This window comes from Rhinopithecus bieti, unplaced genomic scaffold (assembly GCF_001698545.2).
Source record: "Rhinopithecus bieti isolate Rb0 unplaced genomic scaffold, ASM169854v2 scaffold_20310, whole genome shotgun sequence".
Lineage (NCBI taxonomy): Eukaryota > Metazoa > Chordata > Mammalia > Primates > Cercopithecidae > Rhinopithecus > Rhinopithecus bieti.
In genome coordinates, this window is record NW_016810331.1 from 1,175,614 (window position 1) to 1,195,801 (window position 20,188).

The 20,188-nt window shown below is 48.8% G+C and overlaps 1 long non-coding RNA gene across 1 annotated transcript; it reads right to left on the minus strand.

Annotated features, from left to right (window-relative positions):
• Positions 1-5,104: 5,104 nt before the first annotated feature.
• On the minus strand, positions 5,105-20,058 carry LOC108541952 (uncharacterized). The gene is made up of 3 exons (XR_001889127.1): positions 20,022-20,058; positions 17,675-17,842; positions 5,105-5,835 (listed from the first exon to the last, which is right to left on the minus strand). It is a non-coding gene; the product is annotated as an uncharacterized LOC108541952 (long non-coding RNA).
• Positions 20,059-20,188: the final 130 nt, after the last annotated feature.

A 20,188-nucleotide genomic window follows, 5' to 3' on the forward strand; every position in this document is an offset into this window, starting at 1 on the left:
GCCTGACCTCATAAAAGGATGGGCATGGTGGGAGACAGGCCTCCCCTTCCCTCTTCCTTCTCTTCCACTCATTAATCTTCCTGGCCTTTCCCAACTTCCTGCATTTCCAGAAGACAATACACCTGATGTGCAAGCTCAGAGCTTCTTTTGTTTGATTGGGCTTTGGTTTTGTTTCTAATACACTTTCCTCTGCAGGCAGAAGTCTAACTCCACTAATTTCTTCTAGGGAGCCATCAAGTGACATCCAACAGTGTTCATTCAGCATAGCAAGAGGGCTGCAGACACAGAGCCCAGGCCACAGGTGGTCTAGCCCACCCCACCACACTGGTTACAGGACAGAGCTTCTGCCTTCCAGCTCTGTGAGAATGATGGTGCCAAGGAGATGGGTGGTCAGGCAAAGCACAGCCACATGGAGGGCATGGCCTGTGTACCCTGCAGAGGTCATGGCAGGGCCTAGCTCCAGCTGCTGCAACTATATCACAAACACACACAGGAGTAGACAGACTCTTGAAGTTGAAAGAACCTGAGAACTGCAAGACAGGACCACCTTATGGAGGACCTGAGATTCCGCTCAAGAAACTAGAGTAGGACAAGACCTACCATGCTGCACTTGATCACTGGAAACCAGAGAAGAGTCCATGTGCAAGTTAACTCGACTGGACTCCCAAACCCATGGCCCTTCGCTATACCCTCAGTCAAAACGGAGACAAGCTTGGTCACAGGCAGTTATGCACTGTAGCTGACTTGTGCTAGCTTGTGAGAGCTAATGGTTAAATTTTCAGCTATTTTTAGAGCTGGATGTTAAACAAAGCCATCAAGTTATTTTCAATTAAATACATTAGATAAAGTGTAATAAGTACCCCAAACTCATTACATCCTAATTATTTGACTACATTTTCTTTCCTCTTATCTCTGCTCTTGGTCATTTAGCGTCCATTGTACTGCACAGGGGAGATGATGCCTAACATTGTGATTCTAGGCATCTCTTCCCAGCCCTTCACTCAGTGACACCATGTGGATGACTTGAAATCAGCCACAGTGGGGGTATTTATACCACAGAAATTGGCAAATGCTACATATATGTAAGGGCTTTTTCCCCAGACAGTTTTTGTTAAATGTATACCAGCCAACACACTATTGTCCCAGAGCCTGGTGAGGGCTGCCTACATGACCCGCAGGAACTAGAAAGCTGTTGAAATCTTACACTGGGGAATAATATGGTGGTTCTGTGTTTTTTGAGCCACCCCCTGGCTGTCGTGTGGCAGAGAGTCAGTCAGCGGTTGATGGCACCGCATCAGAGGATAAATAGGCAGACCCTGGGGCCCCAGCAGCCACTAGGGTGGTAGCAAGGGAGGTGGAAAGGGCAGGGCTTCGGTTGAACTGGAAAGCACTAAAGGAAAACTAGCAGCAAATGCTGGCCCTGAGATTTTAAGCCTGAGGTATTGGCAGATGCCAATGTTATCAGCCAAGTTAGAAGCCTCAGAAGGCTTAAACCAAGGACCAGGACTGAGAAGAGATGAGCTACTTTAGGCTCTTTTGAAGCAGAAGAAACTGATGGTGCCATGACCTTGAACACAGGGTGCAGGCTAAGAAGAGACTGGAGGACAGATGCTCACATGCTTAGCTAGCAAATCATGTCTGTGCCCAGTAGTTTTTACAATTTTACAAGCCTGTCACTCCCTGTCACTCTCAGAGCCTGACTTCATAAAAGGATGGGCGTGGTGGGAGACAGGCCTTTCCTTCCCTCTTCCTTCTCTTCCACTCTTTACCCTTCCTGGACTTTTCCACACCACACCCAAAAAGCAGGGGTGTAACTGGGTTCACTAGGGCAGCAATTGCAGGCTCAGCCAGGAGCCTCTGGATCTGTGGCCAGTACAGACCAGACAGGCAAACTGTGCCAGGGTGGGGAGAAGTGGAGTTGCAATGATAACTCCAGGCACAGGCCCCCCTGGGAGGAGGATGTGGGAGGAGAAGTTTGCACAGGTGAGGGGTGAGCCTGGGGTCAGGCTCCACCTCCTCATAAAGTGTGCCTGGCCAGCCACTGGCTCTTGGCCACCCTGGGAGGGATGAGGTCAGCTTCCCACTCTGGCCCAAGACTGCGGAAGCACAATATGCCTGGGTCCAGAGGTCGGGAGACAGGAGAAGAGGCCACACCTTTGTGGGCACACCTGCCAGCACTGGGACAGGGTCTCACAAGGTCCCTGCCCTGAGAGAATGCATACCCCCGTGTAGGGAGGCAGACAATGAACAGGAGTGTGAATGAGAACACACAGGTATGTCCCTGTGACTTGTTTAGTCATCTATAAAATGGGACCAGCGATGCCACCAGCCCTACCCACGCAACAGGACTGTGGGACATCACAGATGGGACCTGCTGGAACTCAAGAGAAACACCATGAACTCACCCACAGCTGCCTTTGCTCTCCTTTTTTTGTTATAATAAAATATACATAACATAAAATTTATAGTTCTAACCATTTTTAAGTGGCACTGGGGACATCTACAATGTTGTGCAATCACACCGTCGTCTACCCCGGGAACTGTCTTATCTTCCCCAGCAGAAACTCTGTCCCCATTAAACGATAACTTCACATCCTCCCCTGCCACAGGTCCCAGCAGCCTTTATCTGACTTTCTGTCCCTAAGAATCTGCTTATTCCAGGTAGCTTCATATCAGTGTAAACACATCATACTACATTTGTCCTTTTGTGTATGACTTATTTCAGTGAGCTTCACCTAGAAGTGGGATTGCTGGATCCCATGGTGATTCCGTTTATTGTTTAACTTATTAACTTTTATGGATACATCAGGGTCGTACATATTTATGTGGTACATGTACTATTTTGATATATGCATACAATGTGTAATGTTCAAATCTGGGTAACTGGGATATCCATTACCCTAAACATTTGTGTTGGGAATGTTACACATCTTCTCTGCTCGCTATTTTGAAATACAAAATAAATTATGGTTCACTAAAGTCACCCTACTGTGCTATGAAACTCTAGAACTTATTCCTTCCACCTATCTGTACTTTTTAAACCATTGACCGATCCCTCTTCATCTCTCCTCCCCGCTACCTTCCACAGTCTCTGGTGTCTATCATTCTTTACCTCCACGAGATCAATGTTTTTAGCTCCCACATATGAGCAAGAATGTGCAATATTTGTGTTTCTGTGTCAGGATTATTTCGCTTATGTGTTTGCCTTCTGAATAACTGCTGCACTGTTTTCCACAATGGATATGCCATTTTCCATTTCCATCAGCAAAGTTCAGGGCTCCAGTTTCTCCCTGTCCTCACCCACTCTTGCCTTTCCCATTCTTCTGATAGCAGCCATCCTAATGCATGTGGACTGGCCTTTTTCTGTCTTCTATGTGTATTGTCAGATGGCATCCCACATGCATCCATCTCACACCTACATTGCTCTACAGTGTTCATTTATGGTATGCTATTTCTGGACTATGCACTGCTTCTGTACTGTACACCAGCCTGTGTACCGTATACTTTAAGGGCAATGTAAGGCATTGTCAAAGGTAATCTCAACGAATTTGTAACTGTCTCTATGTTTCTTTCCTTAGAAATAGAGGTGACAGGAGCTACCAACCTGTCTGGAAAGCTTGACAATATGTCACTCTCAGACTAGGGATTCTGAGGGTCAGTCCCAGCGCTGTCATACTGCCAATCTCCCCAGGCCCCAATCTGCCTCTCCTGTGCACCCCAGAAGAGGGGGCACAAACCAGTACCAGGGAGGACAGCAAGGCTCAGGGCAATGCACCCAGGCTTTGCTCTCATATTTATGGACCATTGTTCATTTTCAAAATAATTGGCACCAACGTGGATGGGTAAAGAACAAGAGAAAATAACCCAGGGCCCTGTAATCTGTCCCCGGCCAGACTCACCTGGTCCACATCCAATCCTCCACATGTATTAACCTCAAATAAAAAGTAACCTAAGCCCTAGAGCAGGACACAATCACAAATATAATTCATATCTCAAAATCCAAGCAAGTGCCAAACGGCGGCCAACATTATGAATATAAATTCCAGCTTGTTCATATGCTGACATTCTAAAGTCTGACAAGAGTGAGCAAGAAGGTGTTTTTCCTGGCTAACAAGTTGCAGGCCTTCAGATCTAGAACTTTTATAGAGGTACACTCTTGGGAGCCTCCACAAGAGCTAAGAGTTTGGGAGAGGATGTCCATGTCCTTGCTGATGGATCATTTCCCTTGCCCAGCAAGTTTCACCTCATTTTACAATCTCAGGGTGTCCGAGCTGGAAGAATGTTTGTGATGCTCATTGTACAGATGTGATCACCAAGGCCCAGAGGGTTGATCCGAGGTGAGCAGGCCCCACACCTGTCACTCCCAGGCCTGCAAGATGTATTAAGGGCAGCACCTGCCATTTCTCAAATGGGAGAGTTTAATTTGAGGTCATTGACAAATCTGTTCAAAGAAACTGACGTTTGAGTCCAAGCTTACTTGGCAAAAAAAAATATATATATATATGTGTGTGTGTGTGTGTGTGTGCACGCATGTGTGCGTGTGTGCTAGTGTGGGGGCTGAGACATGACACCCCTTCCATAGAAATATGAAATATATCATTGTGCTGTGGAGGACCCAGAAGGAGGGGAGTCAGGAGGGACTGGAAACTGGGAGGCATGAGAAACGGCCCTAGAAGATGGCACCACGGCCAGCTCCCAGGAGCACACAGCCTCACGCCTCAAGCACAGGCACCCCAAGCTCCTAGGACAAGAGAGAGGGAATGACCCCCAGGGAGGGCACACAGTCACCCTGAGTGGCTGTTCCACCTCCGCTCCATGAGTCATGTGTTCCTGTCACTCCAGGTCCCGCTCAGTGTCCTGGGCACCTAGACCAAAAGAGGCCCTGAGAGGACGAAGAGCTGAGTCCCATGGGCTCAGGTAGCACCAGGGCTGCCACTTTATGCAAGCTGTGCCTCATGAGGAGCAGGGTCAGAGGGGCAAAAGTCCCCCACATCTGATGGGCTTGGACTGGGATGTAGCAAGACTCCCCCAGGCCCCCACTCTCCCTTTGACAGGACAAGTGGGAGAGCAGCTGGCATGGGGGCAATAAATATTTTGAGCCAGGTGCCAGTTGCTTAGGCAAGGACAGAACTTAGGACACCCTCCTGAAGGAGGTGGGGTAGGACACAGCCCCTCAAGCTGGTGGTGAGGAGTCCCTGGCCTGAGTGCATTCCTTGCCCTGGAGAGAGATTATCCTGCCTGTTCTGCAACAGCAAGAGAGGGCAGGCCCCAGGCAACAGGAAGGCCAGAGCAAACCTAGTGTGGACAGGACAGCAGTGAGGTAGAAACAGCCCCGCCCCACCACTTCACAGTGACAGCAGGCCTAGCACCCGCATGTTCCATCTTCATTTAGCAGTGACCACAGGCCCAGCACTGTGCCCAGCACCCACATATTCCATCTTCATTTAGTAGTGACCATGGGCCCAGCACCATGCCCAGCACCCACATTCCATCTTCATTTAATAGTGACTATGGGCTCCACGCTGTGCCCAGCACCCGCACATTCCATCTTCATTTAACAGTGACCACAGGTCCAGCACCGTGCCCAGCACCGGCATATTCCATCTTCATTTAGCAGTGACAACGGGCCTAGCGCCGTGCCTAGCACACACATTCCATCTTCATTTAGCAGTGACCACAGGCCTACCACTGTGCCCGGCACCCACATAGTCCGTCTTCATTTAGCAGTGACTGCAGACCCAGCACCCGCACATTCCAACTTCCTTTAGAAGATACTGGCAGGCGCTCCTCCTGCTTTGCCTGCAGAGATGATCCTTGCTTTCCGGGCTCTAGGGACTACAGAGAGAACAAGAATGAATGGTATGATGCTGTCTCATCTAGAGAGAGGACCCACTGTGTGTTCTGACATCAGAGTCCCCTCCCAAGGGAGCTGCAACTGGCATTCGTGTTTCAGGAACAACACCTCAAGTCACGAGGTGCCCAGGAGAAGGATGCACCTGCTGCACAGGCTTTAGTTTGCTGAAAGCAGCCAAGGCTGAGAGGGAATTAGCAACACTAGGAAGGAGAGAGACTGGGGATGGTTGGGGTTCCTTTCTATAAGTAGCAGCAGCTTGGTCTCCCTCCTTGCAGAGAACCCAGAGAGGATAAAGACTGCTCTGTCGGAGTAATAAATCTTCTAAAGCTAATGACTTAAAATGCAGCTACTTATTATCTCCCAATACTGCAGATTGGCAATTTGAGGCAGACTCAGCTACATGGTTCTTTTTGTGCCTCTGCTGCTGGGTGGGCAGGGGCTGACTGGTCTCGGGTGTGCCTTGCAGTTGGGCCACCTCCCACAGTCTCCTCCCCGCTCCTCCAGCCAGCTAGCCAGACTTGCTCCAGAGGCAACTGGGTGGGGTTCAGGGAGAGAGAGAATGCAGGGCATGGAGGCCTTGCAGCCAGATGCAGGTCCAGAGCCAGCCCCTCATCACTCCCACAGCATGCTATTGGCCAGAGCCAGACACAGTCCAGCCCAGATTCAGAGGGGAGAGAAGCTGCTGCAAAGTCACGTTATAAAGGGTGTGGACGTGGGAAGGAGAGGACTGTGGCCACTTGTGCACTCTGCTGCCATAGGCCTATGAAGTGAACCAGTCACCTGTCTTCAAGAAACCTCTGTATTTGCAAAGAGGATTTCAGAATTTCAGTGAGGAATGAATGCCAGAGAGCCTCTTCTGAATGTTTGGGCCTTTTTTCTTCCTTTCTTTCTTTTTTTTTGTTTTTTTCTTTTTTTGTTTTTCTGAGACAACGTCTTTCTCTGTTGCCCAGGCTGGAGTGCAGTGGTGTGATCACAGCTTTCTGCAGTCTCAAGCTCCTGGGCTCAAGTGATCCTCCTGCCTCAGCCTCCAAAGTAGCTGAGACCACAGGCACATGCCTCCATGCCCAGCTAATGTTTTAAAGCTTTTTGTAGAGATGGCATCTCACTATGTTGCCCAGGCTAGTCTTGAACTCCTGAACTCAAGCAATCCTCCTGCCTCAGCCTCCCAAAGTACCGGGATTATACAGGTGTGAGCTACTATGCCCAGCCATGCTTGAACCATTTAAAACTCTTGATACTTGCTCAGCTGGACAGAGTACATTGTCTTCCACCAACTCAGTGATTGGAAACTAGAGCAGTTACCTGATTTGGAGAATGGGACAATTTTTATATTCCAGTGTTTACAAACTAAAATGCATACCTACTAAAAACAGATAACCTGACCTAGGCTAAGAGAAGCTGAGTGACTTGACCAAGGTCATGCAGCTGGTAAATAGCTGAAACTGACCAGCCCACCCACCCTGCCTTTTTTTTTTTTTGAGACGGAGTCTTGCTCTGTTGCCTAGGCTGGAGTGCAGTGGCACGGTCTTGGCTCACTGCAACCTCTGCCTCCTGGGTTCACTCCATTCTCCTGCCTCAGTCTCCTGAGTAGCTGGGACTACAGGAGCCTGCCACCACACTTGGCTAATTTTTTGTATTTTTAGTAGAGACGGGGTTTCACCATGTTAGCCAGGATGGTCTCAATCTCCTGACCTTGTGATCCGCCCACCTCGGCCTCCCAAAGTGCTGGGATTACAGGCAAGAGCCACAGCGCCCGACCCCACCCTGCTTTTAACAATCACATGACATGATACTATGGGTGCCTGGATCTCAGGAAGAGTGGCCCACTGACATTGGAAGCCACAAAGAGAACCTCAGGGGCTGAGACCTGCAGAGGAGGTATCTTGTGAGAAGTACTGGCTGCCCATCAGGAAGAGCGGCGTTCAGGAGCAGAGCCTTCAGTTTCTGCACTGGGGAGCTGCTGCTGCTACCTCACCTTCCTTCCCAACTAGGGACCTGGAAGGCACATGTGGCCACTGTGTTGTCATACCTGTGTTAAAAACAAAAATTAATCGGGAGGCCATTGGGCTGAGGCCACTGCAGTGCCCCCCGATTCCTACGTTAGGAATCCACAAGCCGACTCAACATAAACAGTCATATTCTAGGCCTATCAGAAACTGCTGACTAACCCCTAACTGGTGACTTTCTACTAGTTAAGCTTAACCAATCAGAAACCACCAACTACTCTAACTAGGGACTTTCCATTGGAATGATCTGAATGAAATTACTGCTTCACTGTAAACAATCATGTATTTCCTTTGCTTACTCCCACCTCTGCCTTGTAAAAGCCTTCCTCTTGCATGCCTTCCTTGGGGTCCCTAACTGCTTTCAATCTGGAACTGCCCAATTCATGAGTTGCTCATGAAAATCTCTTTGATATTTTAATATGTGCCTCAGTTTATCTTTGAGCAACAGCAAGTGCTGAGGCGTGGTCCCTTCTTTTTTCCTTTGTCTGGTTTTTCTCTGTGGGTTATACAGAACTGTAAGAGCAAAAAGACAAACTAGGAAAATCACGCTGTAAGCTATCAAAATATGTGTCCTAGATCTTTGTTTTTAAAAATAATCTCTAACGCTAACCCAGACCTACACAGGCCACCTCTAGGGTGACTCTCAGGTCTCATGTGTGGGGCTCAAGCCTTCCTTCTGCCACAGGTTTCCTTGAGGCTCACAAATAAGAGCCAGTTTGCAAACAACAAAGGATGCAAAGGAAGGCTTACTGAACACTGTCATGCCTTGGAGTTTAAAAATGGCAATCCTACCCTAGAGATGGTGGGGCTGAGCCCAGGGACCATACACAGCCAGCAAGAGATAGCACCACAGCCCATGGTGCCATGGTTTCAACCCTGCTGTGCTTTAGTACAATCATCTGGGGACTTTTACCACCTGCAATGCTCAGGCCCCCTCCCCAGAGACTCTGGTTTATGGCATGGGGGCAGCCTGCTTTATTATTTTTTTAATGTTTCCCAGTTGATTTTAATGTGCAGCCAGGACTAAGAGCCACTTTTAGACAAGTAGCTTTCAACTCAACATGCCTGCATATTGTGTACACATTGAAATTACCTGGGGAGCCTTAAAAAAGGTACTAAGCCTGGGTCCCACCTCACTCATTCTGATGGAATTGGTTTGAGGTGTGACCTGGGCATCAGGACTTTTGAAAGCTCCCAGGTGATTCCTATGGGCAGTCAAGTGTGAGGCCCAATGTCTTAGGTGACACTTAGGTGAAGAATGAATCTGGGATTCTCAGAAAAGTTTTTGTTTGGTTTTTTTTTGTTTGTTTTGAGACAGAGTCTCGCTCTGTTGCCCAGGCTGAAGTAGAGTGGCATAATCTCAGCTCACTATAACTTCCACCTCCTGGGTTCAAGCTCCTGCCTCAGCCTCCCCAGTAGCTGGGACTACAGGCACACATCACCACGCCCAGCTAATTTTTGTATTTTTAGTAGAGGCAGGGTTTCACCATGTTGGCCAGGCTGGTCTTGAACTCCTTACCTCAAGTGATCTGCCTGCCTTGGCCTTGCAAAGTGCTGGGACTACAGCGGTGAGCCACTGCACAAGTTGAAAGCCTCCTGCTCCGCCGTTCCCCTCGCCCGCCTGGGTGCTTGCTAACCCCAAGGAGTTCCATGCACATCATCCTCCAAGGTTAAGATCTCTGGCCATGGAGACAGCCCCACATGCAGAGAAGCCCTGCAGCTGGCACCACAAAGCTCAGGTCACCCAGGTCCTTCTTGCAGCTGTCTTGAGGCTCCTCCCCTGCAGTCCTGCCTTCCTGCATCCCTGTCTGAGCCAGGAGCCAGGCAGGCTTCCCTGGAGACTCTGCCAAAGACTTTTCAGTTCCTGCTGGTCGATTTTCTGGGTCATGTTACCTTTTCAGGGCATTAGTAGCCTGGCTTCTGAGGAAATTGAGCTCCCAGTCCTCTGGGGGTGGCACAAAGTGGCTGGGAGGCACCAGCGGTCTAAAAAGAACTACTTGGGCCAAGCACGATGCAGAGGGCCCTACCTGCAGTTTCCCTGATGGGCCCACCAGAACCAAAGCAAGAGAAGCAGGGTGGTTGTTCCGGAGCAAAGGATCTCATCAGAATCTCCTAGAGGGCTTGTGAAACCAAGACTGCTGGGCCCCACCCTAGAGTTTGTGATTCAGTGGGTCTGGGTGGGGCCATAATTTGTCTTTCTAACAGGTTCCTGGGAGTCTCCTCGGAGAACCGCAGGCCTGGGCTGCTGCTTTCTGCTTTCCCACAGTGTAGCTTTTTCTCTGGCATGAGCATTCTCTGCAAGGCTAACTAAAGCACTCTGACTTCTTGTGCTGAAGTTCCCCACCCCAGTCTTCAGCAGAGGCAGAGTGTGTGGAGGAAGGATGGAGAGTGGATGGGGCAGAATAGGGTCAAGGTCCTAATCCCTGGCACCTGTGAGTGTTGTGTTGCTGGAGAAAGGGAATTCAGGCTGCGGACAGAATTAAGGCTGCTAACCAGCTGACCTGAAGATATGGCAACTGACTAGCCTGGGTCATCCAGGTGGGCCCATTGTAATTACAATGGCGCTCCCTTCCCAGCTGGAAGAAAGAGGCGCAAAGAGGCAGAGACTCACAGGTGAGAGGGACTGGGTCACATTTGCTGGTTTGAAGACAGAGAAAGGAGGCCACTAACAAAGGAATGTGGGTCCCTCTAGAAGCTGGGAACAGCCCTACCCTGACAGACAGCAAGGAAACAGGGACCTCGGTCCTACAGGTACAAGGAACTGACTCTACCCACAGCCTGAATCAGCAAGGAAACATGAAAAGCAAAAAGGCAGAGGAAAAGTGAGAGCCTGGCTTTTAAAGTTGGGAACATACAGACAGGAGCTGACTCGGTAGGGTCAGAGCTGGGGGCATCAGCCCACATGGAAGGTCATGGGGGCATGCCCTCCACCCCAAACTCAGAATCACTCGCCAGCAGCTCAGAGAGGCAGCCTGGCCTCTCCCAAAACCTCCAGCAGCAGGGACCTCACCATGCTCCAGGTCGTTCAGGTCATCAGTTCCTGGCTCACACTGATGGAACTGCTGGAAACTTCTCAGCAGAGAAAGCTTTGAGTCTGCTACTGCAAGGCACATAATCACTAACATGGGCCCATGTTTCCAGCAAGACTCAGACAAGTGCTTCAGTGGCTGTGGACAGCAAGGGCTGGAATGATCCTGCGCTGATTTCATCCTCTTGGGTGCTGAGGCCTCCCATTTGTGACTTGGGGTGATTCCCAAAAACACCTCCTCTGAGAAGCCTCCCTGGGTCAGCTCAGCCTGCTTATTTCTCCCTCGTAGCACTCAATTCACGTAGCCTTTATTGCTGTGAACTGTACAGGGCCTCATTCTTTTCTACAGTATCTGTAGTGAGACTTCCATGTATAAGCACTCTGAATATTTCTATTGGCACACAGATGATTTCAGTATTTAGGTTAAATAAATCACTTAGCAACATGCATGTTAACTTTTTATGGTAAGAAAATGTTTTTCTGTATATGCATAAAAATATATCTAGAAGGATGTATTTTAGTATATTAAAATCTGGATGTGGAGGCAGTATTTTCTTAATGTTTATGCCTGTTCCTTTTCTTAAATACTTTTTTTATTTTTTTAAAGTAATACTGAGTTTAAAAGTCAAGAAATAGTAAGTCTTAAAAGACAAACAACAGTAATACAGAGCAGTCCCATTTCACCCTTTCCACCCCCAGTTCTCCCCAAAGACAAACATTGTCATTAACACTTCTAGGAAATTCTTCTCACCTTCACCTTCATATTTTTGGTACTATATTCGTGTTGCAATTTTTAATTTATTAGCTGTAGGCATTAACTTTTGAATTTCCCTTCACTAACCCTCTTCCCATCTTCCTAAGACATAATCACGTTGAAGACCCCTTTTCTTCAGTTTTGGGAAATTTTCTTGCATTACATCTTTGAAGCTTTCCTGCCCCCATTCTGTTTCTGGAACTCTTATAGGTCAGCAGACTGGCCTTGAGAATAAATCCTATCATTTGTTTTATGGTTTCTCTTCTATTTCCCTTTGCCTTTTTGTTCTACTTGATTTTAGCTTCTAACCATTCTGTTGTTTTCTGGTTTTATTTTATTTGATTTTTTTTGTTTGTTTGTTTTTTGCCTGCCTTTAATTTTGAGATTCTTGTGGTCTGGTTACTTTCCATGGTATTCTGTCCTTGTTTTATAGATGTAACATCTTCTCATATATCACTCAGTATAGTAACTGTAGGGTATATTATTTTTTAAAGTTTTCTGTATGTGTCCTACATTGGCTGCACTGCCCTCTCTGGGTCCCCTTTTTCTGTTTGTCCTGGTTTCTGTGCTTCATGTTGAATCCTTTCCTCAAATGCCAGCTGACTTTGGGCTGTCCTCATACCTAGGACAATGCTCTGAAAAACTGATTGAAAGTATTACATGTGAGTGTTGAAGATTTCAAAGACTTGTTGGCTTCACAAGGGGCCATAGAATTTTGGTCCCCAAATGTTAGTATCCCTGTATTCGTCCATTTTCTGCTGCTGATAAAGACATACCCAAGACTGGGCAATTTACAAAAGAAAGAAGTTTACTGGACTTACAGTTCCACATGGCTGAGGAGGCCTCACAATCATGGCAGAAGGCAAGAGGGGCAAGTCACATCTTATGTGGATGGCAGCACAAGCAAAGAGAGAGCTTGTGCAGGGAAACTCCCATTTTGAAAACCACCAGATCTCATGAGACTCATTCACTATCATAAGAACAGCACAGGAAAGACCCACCCCCATAATTCCATCACCTCCCACCGGGTTCCTCTCACAATGTGTGGGAATTGTGGGAGTTACAATTCAAGATGCGATTTGGGTGGGGACACAGCCAAACCATATCCCTGTCTTTTCTGGGGTTACTGACACTCTCCAAGAAGAGTTCTCTAACTGCCTGGGATAGAGGTGCCCTGCTGCTGTTCTGGGGATGTGGACTGAAGAGCCACTGATTGGCACAAGTCTGGCTTCAATCCCTGTCTCCATTCTCTGTGTCACCCAGCCTGCCAAGGCCTGGCCCATCACCACTCAGTTCATCTGGAGAATAAACCTCTGGTCTGCATTGGATGAGGAAGCAGAAGGGCAAGGAGGAGGCAGGGAGGAAAGGAGGGATGGGGGTCCCCAGATTGGGTGGAGTGGGAGAAGGAGATTGGGGTCCGACTGCTCTAGAGGTAGACGTTCAGCTATCCCCTCATTTTCAGCCCCAAGCCCAATCTCTCCTTAATTCCTGGTGTCTCTGGGTGCAAAGCCCTTCAAGTGGGATCAGGTGAAGCACTCATTGCTCACAGGAACAGCCTACTGCAGGCAGAACCCTCCCGTGTTCTGCAAAATCAGTTATCCCCCCATCCTTAACCAGAATTCCTATCTGCTCTTATCTGTGTCCTCAGAATGAATGTTTTTAAAATTCTCACATTCTTTTTCAGTGGGGAAGAGCCAAATGCCGATCACTGAGCAACTATATGTGTCTGGAAGTCCCTGAGTTTTCAAAATAAGCCTGTTTTGGTTTTGTTTTTCAGTTATGCCAGGAAGTATATATTTTTACTATGTGGATTGGCAATTGGTTGATGGCAGGTGAATGAACAGAGCCAAATAAATAAAACACAATTTTAACACTTAGGGAAGTTACAAATGACTTTTACTGACTAAATTCTCATTTTTCCTGATAGAACTTTAGCCATCTTTTGAGAATTATTTTAAACTGAAAAAATCAAATGTTCAGAGACATTATCATAAAAAGCACTGACACAGATGGGAGGTTGTAACTTCCCTCCAGAGTCTACTCAGTCCTACACCCCTTGAAGAGCACAGCCCAGCCCTCACAGAGCCCTCACAGAGCCCTCACAGAGGATCCTTTGTGCTTTCTCCTGGGCCAGGCAGGCCCTTGCCCCTAGAGGCTGTGATTAATGAGGAAACCCCTTCCTCACAGCAACAGCAGAGGGGGACCCTGTCCACAGACCCTCGGTGCCTTCGCCTGAAATATTGCTTCCTCTGCATGTTAGAATCTGTTCCTGGAGGCACTGGGGACTTAACCTCTTGAATGCTGTGTACTTAATCTCCTGGGTCTCTGGGGAGGACTGACGTCAGACACCAATTTACAGAAATCTGCCTTCATCTAGAAGGCCAGGCCCGGGAAAGTTCAGACTCTTCCGTGGCCAGACATTGTAAATCTGCCTCGCAACATCTCATTCCAGGAGACAGAGCTACCCGGCAGGGCCAGGAGACATTGAAGGATGTCCAACGAGCTTGCGCAGCAAAGAGGCAATCCCTGGCCTGACCCCGGCTGGCACAGCAATCCCTCACTCTGTCAGTGCCCTCTTTCAAGGAGGCTTAGTTGAAATGGAGCTCATGGTGATAAAGACCTCAGCTTCAGTGACTCACGAGGATCTGAAGGGTTCAACTACCTCTTTGTGAACAGAAAAACCAGTGCTCAAATAGTGTGGCTGCACAAGCTCACACTGACCTTTAGCTCCAATCAGGATACACCTCCAGGTAATCTGGCTGGAAAACCACTGCACCATCCCCCTACCAGAAACCAGGTGGCAAATGACAGCTGCTAAGTCCCCCATATGAGCTGCAGGGGGAGCAGAGCCAGCTGTTCCACAGCCCCATTGTGGAGCAGGTATCTCACCCCACCCCACACAGACCAATGCCCAGTGGACTAGGCAGTTCTAATGCCCTGGAAGCTAAAGATTGACTTGCTGGGCAATGGTCAGGAGAATCATGCACAATCACAGGGCCTTTCTGCTTTGCTGGGGACACAGGCTCTGCACGTACTCTAGATACTGCCCACAGTGTGAGGCAGGAAACGGGGACTGCATCTAACTCAGAGAAAGAGGGAGAGGTGAGGGACAAAGGTGACCCTGAAAATGTATCCACTGCACCTTGTTCCACGGTTGGCTGTGTGGCTTTACCTGCTTCATGGATGTTGGCCAACTGATTCTACAGAAATGAATCTAAATAAAAGGGCCCCCTTGGATAAGTCTCCTTCATTCATTCCATCATCTACCAGCTCTGATTTTACGAATCTTCCCATCTGGTGGGAGATCCCAGCATTAATTTAGGAAATTCAGATACAAAGGGGCTAGTCACGGTGGCTCATGCCTGTAATCCCAGCACTTTGTGAGGTCAAGGAGGGAGGATCGTTTGAGCCCAGGAGTTCAAGACCAGTCTGGGCAACATGGCAAAACCCCGTCTCCACTAAAAATTTAAAAAATGTCAGGTGTGGCAGCACACACCTGTAGTCCCAGCTACTTGGGAGGCTGAGGTGGGAGAATCGCTTGAACCCAGGAGGCAGGGGCTGAAGTTAGCCACTGCACTCCAGCCTGGGTGACAGAGAGAGACTCCATCTCAAAAACAGAAACAAAACAAAACAAACAAAGGGATGAGTGCTGGGGACTAGAGGGCAGGTAACTTACTCTGACTGTGGGGATCAACAACTCTGGGGGGTAACTTACTCTGACTGTGGGGATCAGTCGGGGGGCAACTGATCTGGACTTCGAATAATGTGTGTGATGATGATAAGAAGAAGAGAATGTTGAGGGGGAAAAAGGAGAAAGAAGTAACAAAAGAATAAGGAGAACATGACAAAAGTAACAGGAAAGCATTTGTCTGTGTGGCCTGGGAGTCAGTCTGGAAGGGAAGGAGAAGGAGAAGGATGGATGCTGGAAGATAGAGAGGTGGTATGGGGGAAGCTTGCAGAAAGCCTGGGATATGAATGAAGGAATTCAGACTTTAGGCAATGGAAAATGTCTGGGAGTCTTAAGCAGGGATGTAATGTGTGAAGATCTGCTTTTCCAAAGTGAATTCCCGCAGTTGGAGGACAGATTGGAGAGGGATGATGCTGGAGGCTAGGAGGCTCATTAGGAGATTGGGGCAGCATCTGTACAAGAAATGAGAGGGATGGGAGCCGCAGATGAAAGATGGCAGATGTGGAGCAATGAGGATGAGGATTGGCAGAACGGAAGAGGAAGAGATATTGTCAGAACTTATTTTGTTTCCAGATTTGGTGTCAAGGGTAATAATGAAACCAGTAGCCAAGATGTAAAGTCCAGGAAGTGGAAAGGAATTGAGGTGGAAAGACGGTTTGATTTGGAATACACTGAATGTGACACAGAGGTGACCAATAGGTAGGTGAAAATGGAGCTCATGGCCGAGGAGAAATGCTGGTATTAAATCCCTACTAGGAACAGTCCTTGTGTTTATGGTGCTCAGGCCACAGAGCTTCTTAGCAATAACCAGGAAGAGAGCAGAGAATGGATGGGAGAGAGAGGGTTGCAAATGATGCCTTGGTGTATTGCTGAGTAACAGATTACCCTGACACCTGGCAACTTGAAATAACAAGCATCTATTATCTCACAGTTTCTGAGGGTACCTGGGAGCAGCTTAGCTGGGTGACTCTGGCTCAAGGCCTCTCATGAGGTTGTAGCCACATGGTCAGCTGGGGCTGCTAACATCTGAAGGCTCAACTGGGGCTGAGGCATCAGCCTTTAAGCTCCCTAACATAGCAGCTGCTGGCAAGAGCCCTCAGTTCCTCATTGCATGGGCCTCTCTGCAGGGCTCCTCATTGAGGCAACTGGCTTCCCCCTAAGAGAGCAACCTATGAGTGAGAGAGTGACCAAGGTCATATCTTTTATAACTCAATATTGGGACTATGGCTACCACTTCTGCTGTGCTCAGTCCTATAGGCAAACCCAGGTATAATGTGGGAGGGGACCACATAAGGATGTGAATAACAGGAGGGTGGTTCATTGGAGGCTGCCAACCATAGATCACCAACCCAGGAAACAGCACAGAAAGAGGACTCTGTAAAGGATGCACAGAAAAAAGAAAGAATGCAAGCCCCAGTGCATGTAGGATGACTACCAGAGAATAATATATAAGGGAGATTGTCCAGAAGGACAGGGTGGTTTCAAATGCTAAAAAGTCCAGGCAGTGGGAACTGAATGAGCATGGAAATTAGGCCACTGGACCTGGTGACCAGCTTCCAGGCTGGCATGGCCAGCCACAATGCTACAAAAGCAGGTAAAAGTCGCCTCTTAGCAGATGGAGAAGTGGGTGGAAAATGAAGACATAATGGCAGGTCGTGGTAAAAGTAAACCACTTTCCAGAGTATTGGTGCTGATGTGAGGAGAGGCTGAGAGTGGTTTGCAGGGGAAAGCTGTTCTGTACACAAAAGCTTTGGCTGGTGGGAAGAGGAGGAGGGGAAAATTGGAAGACATGGGACAGAGACTTAATTGATGATCTAGAGTCCCAGAGGACATATGAGGACAGTGACTGGAAGCACAAGCTGAGAGAATTAACTCCCCTTCCTCTAGTGGAAGGAAAGGACAGGTGAGGGATGGTTGCAAGGGATGCGAGAGGTATGCAGGGTGCTCATCTGAGGGTCTCTATTTTCTTCTGCTGACATTGAGTTGAGGGATGAGGTGGTGGAGGGGGTTCAGAAGAGATCAAAGGCTTAGGTTAGCTCTGGTGACTTGTCTCTAGGGACAGGCACTGGCGTTGAGTAATGCCCATGACCTTCCTGCTGTGTTGTGGAAAATTCCTCACCCCACAGCTGAAGAGTAGCACACACCCCTGTTTCATCCTCCCCCGACTTCTCATGCTCCCCAGAGCCACCCAGGCATCTAGAATTTGTGTGCTGCTATCAATGGTGCATAATTTATGTCCATCCCCTATGGCTTGGAATGTCTACAAAGCATGTATTTATAGTAACAGAAGCTCCAGGCAAGGCTGGGGGACCTGTGGTCTTGACTGCTGGGGGAGTTTATTCACCTGGACCACCTGGAAGGAAGATGATGCGAGCCTTCCCCAAATCTACCATCAGCTCTGCAGATCTAGGAGCAGTGAGATCAGCACCTCTGCCTCTAGTCCTCCCAAATCTTCTGCCCTGAGGCTGTGGAGACTCTCTCTTCTCACTAGGCAGCTCTATGCCTGAGGCACCTATGAAACTGAGTGTCAGCAGAGGGTCAAGCCTTGGACAAGTCCACTTAACCTCCCATGACTCTGCTCCCTCATCTGTAAAACGGGAAGAATAGGGTTATTCATATATCATTTAGCACAGTACCTGGAGTGCATTTAATGTTAAGCAAACATGAGCTATTTTTCACAAGCCCTGGAGGCCAGACATTGACTGCCAAGGGACTCGATTATAGTTTTATTGAGTCAGTCTGTCCTTCTATTGCTCCCGCACACAGACACTCTGCTTAGTGTACAGTGAAATGAAACAATATGGTGAATATGGGCTTTGGATGAGCCCATCCTTCCAAAGAAAAGCTACTCCCTTTAGCCCAATTTTCCATGGCCAGGGGTCCAGGCTGTGTCCCCAGTTTAGAGTGTTGGTTCAGTAGGTGGAATCCTATAACAAAACCTATGCAGGATTGGTCAGGGTGGCCAGTTTTCTTTGTTCTCTTATATTAGTTCCCATTTCCTGGCACCCTCTCTAGACACAGTACATCTGACCCAGTAAGACAACTTCTAGACCCATTTTATAGATGAGGAAATTAGGACTGAGAGAGTAAGGAATGACTCAGGCCACACAGCTGCTAACTGCGAAGCTGGGCTTTGCTCCCCTCCCCTCCTCCCTCTTCCGGCCTCTTTCCCTTCATACATAGTTGCTCTGCCTGACCAAATACCCAAGGACCATGGACAAGAAAGAACTGGCAGCGAGGAAGCCCCAGCTGTGGTCTTTTGCATGCTGGGGTCCAGCAGAGATTGCCTTCCAGAAGTCTTTTTCAACTTCTCAGAGCTCTTCTCAGAGTTCTCAGGGTTTTTCAGGAATTGCAGATGCCCAGAATCACAGACTCCTGGGTCTGAATGGTTGAGTCAGTGTGTAAGAACTGTCCAGGGCATCCTGCCCCACCCAGCACCAAAACAGGTTACAGGGCGTCACTACCTGCCACAGCAGCTCAGCCTAACACCAAGTGGCGGGTTGCGGAGCGTCTTCCCCTACGTTAAGCTAAAACTCCCCTACCCCAGCCTCCCCTCACTAGCCCAGATTTGGACTCCTTAGGATGCAATGGCAATTGTGCTTTCTTTGTATAATATCCACATTGCACCATTTTCCCCTGGCAGCCGGGCCCCTGTCCACTCTGCTTCATGAATGCTGTAACTTGAGACTCCCTTCTCATAGTACTTTTCCGCACTTGGCAGGTTTCCACCTCCCTCACTGCCTTGGGGCTCTCTGTTCTTCCCTCTGTCCTTCCCCCTCCTCTGCCTCTCACAAGCCTGTTAGAAGCAGAGCTTCCCGGGCGTGTGCTGATTTCTCCAGGAAATGCCCCTTCTCTTTTTCCTCTGGGTCCATTAGCAACTGCTAGGTCAGACATGGATGTCTGGGGCTTCACCACCATCTCTTCCAAGTTCTATTTTAGGCTGTGGCCTTTTGTTCCCGGCAACCTCTTCTCTAACTCCGGAGAGGTCTAAGGAGCACACCCGCCCAGCCAGACCTCCCCCTTCTCCGGGGGCTCCACAGATGGGCTTAGATGGTAGTAAAGGAGTCAGAAGTTCCACAAGAGCCCTCTTTGTGGGTTCTTCAAGAGGGGCCTTCTCTGAGGTTCCTCCATATTTTGCTTTTTGCCACAGGCCCTACTTTCTTTCCACCATCACCCAACACCCGCCTCTTCCCTCCCTCTTATGGGGGCAGTCCCAGGATAACCCTCAACCTTGTTAGTTTCCAGTTCCCCTAACCTGAGCCCAGTGCACAGGAAAAAAGCCTCCTGTGAGAAAGGCTGTGGGGAGAGCACAGCTCAGACACAGTCCACCGTCAGCAAAATGCTCTTAGCTCTAACTGGAAGCCTACATCCCCCATTTGACAATTAGGAACAGGTAAGCTTAGCAGCTCCAAAACATCCTCCGCTGCCCAGTGCTGCTGCTGTCTCATGGGCCAGGCCCTGAGCTGGTGATGGCCTTGGCTGAGCCCCGCCACAATAGGAGACAGCTGGCCACCCTGAGCAGGTGCATCCACAGGGAGGGCGTGCAGCTAGTCCTCTCCCTCTTGTTAAAAGTGAGGGAGGCTTTCCCAGAAGCTCCTCAGCACACACCCTGTCTGGGCTATTTGACCAGAACTGGGTCACACCCTCTCATTCCTAAAGCAGTCTCTGGGAAGGGGAGACAGTGGACTAACCTGTGGACTGAACCAGGCCCGGAAGGAATTCATATCTTCTGAGTAGGTGGCCGTCAGATACAAAACAAAAATAAATGACTGTTAGCCAGCAAGAAGCAAGTGAGCACTGTGGGCTGGCCAGAGCTTCCCGACCCATGCAGATCAAGGGTTCCTAAAGGACAGGGAGC